The 1,988-nt window shown below is 44.6% G+C and overlaps 1 protein-coding gene across 1 annotated transcript in view; it reads left to right on the top strand.

Moving 5' to 3' along the window:
- BCAS1 (breast carcinoma amplified sequence 1) overlaps window positions 1–1,988 on the top strand; it is a gene marked incomplete at its 3' end in the record, with an annotated part of 32,993 nt that overhangs the window by 16,735 nt on the left and 14,270 nt on the right. The gene's annotated exons all lie outside the window — the stretch shown is intronic.

Raw genomic sequence — 1,988 nt, forward strand, 5'->3', positions numbered from 1 at the left:
TGGGTTGCCTGGTGGCTAGGAGGGCAGGGGGATGGGCAGGAGCCTGTTCGTACTCTTCCATCCTGCAGTGCATCACAGCTACTGCTGGGTCCCCCCTTGGGGTGCAGGAGGATGGGCAAGGATCAGCTTGCTACTGAAATCAATACAAACGAGAAGGGGACCCCAGCATTTCTTCTCTGGGACTCTTCTGGCTGAAGCACCCCTGTATGGACCATGCTAAGTCAGGGCTAATGGGCTGCTCTGTGTGGTAGCGGAAACATCGGGAAGCTGATGAGCAGGAGCAGCTCTGAGCATGACAGGGACTTGCAGGGAGAGTTGTCCTTCCCTGATCACTCAGGATTCTTCCCTTTGCACGCAGGAATGAGGACCAGGTTTAAGTGTGGCGAGTTGAACACTTGAGCTGTTCTGTGCAGTGCATCAGGCTGACTGCAAGTGCGTGTGATGCTCCCGCTGGGAACTGAAATCCAGACTGACTGGGCGGGTACAGAACCAGTCAGAAATTGCTCCTCAGTTTATCAGACAGATGTGACCTCTTGCTTTCCCCTTTACAAACCATTTGTTCCTGGATTCCACTGGCAAGAGAAAACTTGTTTTTAGCATCCATGAGCAGTGGTGATCCTTTCTATGTGAATTTAGAAAAACATTATTCTAGCTTCCATTTGCTATTAGAGTTATCGACCAATTGATATTGATCAGATCGATCCAACTTTTTAACAAATTTATAGAAAAAGGCAGAAAAACCTGAACTGTCAGCATTTTAACTTAAATATAATCTAAAATGGAAAAATGTAGGTGTTTGAAGACTTCTCCTTTCCCCTTTTTTCCTGTTCTGTTAGTGCCAAAACTCACAATAGTTTCAACAGAAGTGAGATCGTTTGTACTAAGCTGCCTTTTATCTTCCAGTGTTTCAGTGGCTTACAAGCATGTCACTGACTGTGTGACTGGGAACTTCCAGATTGTGTCCTTACACAGTTATGCCCGTAAAAGTTTATCACAGACATTGCAAGAAAAAATTTAATAACACATAAAGAACAAACCCTAAAAAATGAAATGGTCTTTCCATACAACTACTAGGTAGCCAAAATCATTATAGGCATCAAATATCTTTGTTTTCTATCCTATTTTTTATCCTTTTTGTCCCATTCAGTTTTTTTATATAGGCTGGTACTAAAATGAAGTCAGTCTTTCCAGAAAGCTTGGTAAGTGTGTGGGGGACACACATCACTCCCTCATAGCTCAGTAATTCTGCAAATAATCAACCAAGATATCCAGAAAAGATTGTTAGCAAATTGCACTGTTCTGTGAGACTTGTAGCTCCTTCAACAACCTGCAAACCCCAGTTGTTCAGCCCGTTTTCGTACCTGGCTTTGCCAAGCACACCGCGTGCTTCTATGACGGGTGACTGCTGGTGGGGCTGCTCTGCGATTTGGAGACAAATATGCTGTTTGGGTTTGGTTTGCTGTCACGCCTCAGAGGGTAAACAAGTCCAGATGACTAGCAGGATATGCAAACTCATTGTAGAGAGGCTGAGTGGGAGCTGGTTTTTATGACAAATTCCTTTATCTTCATTGCCTTCCTGATACAAAGAGTGTCATTTTCACTACATTAAAGGAAAAATATGTTAAAAGGTTTGTTATGCACCGTCATATGGAAAAGCCGCAGATTTTTCAGCTGATTTGTATACTGAAATAATAGTAACTTTCCCCCAAGAAGTAACTTTGTCTCAATGGTAAAGACGTGTTCTTAGGTGAGGCTTTTCCTTTCATGCAGCCTGAGCCTCTCCTGAGTGCCGTGGGGCTTTCCTGTGATTTGGCTTGCACAGGGACTGCTGTGGCTTTTTTTTTAGTCCTTGTGCTTTCATTTTGGCTGCTTGTGCACCCTCTTTGCAGAAAGGAAGCAGCGTCTGTCACACCAGGGCCAGTATGTTCCCAGTGTCCCTCAGCAGCGCTCTCCCCCAGCTAAGGGGATGGCCAAGCTTTCTCCCAAGT

This window comes from Buceros rhinoceros, unplaced genomic scaffold (genome assembly GCF_000710305.1).
Source record: "Buceros rhinoceros silvestris isolate BGI_N320 unplaced genomic scaffold, ASM71030v1 scaffold6540, whole genome shotgun sequence".
In the NCBI taxonomy this organism is placed as follows: domain Eukaryota; kingdom Metazoa; phylum Chordata; class Aves; order Bucerotiformes; family Bucerotidae; genus Buceros; species Buceros rhinoceros.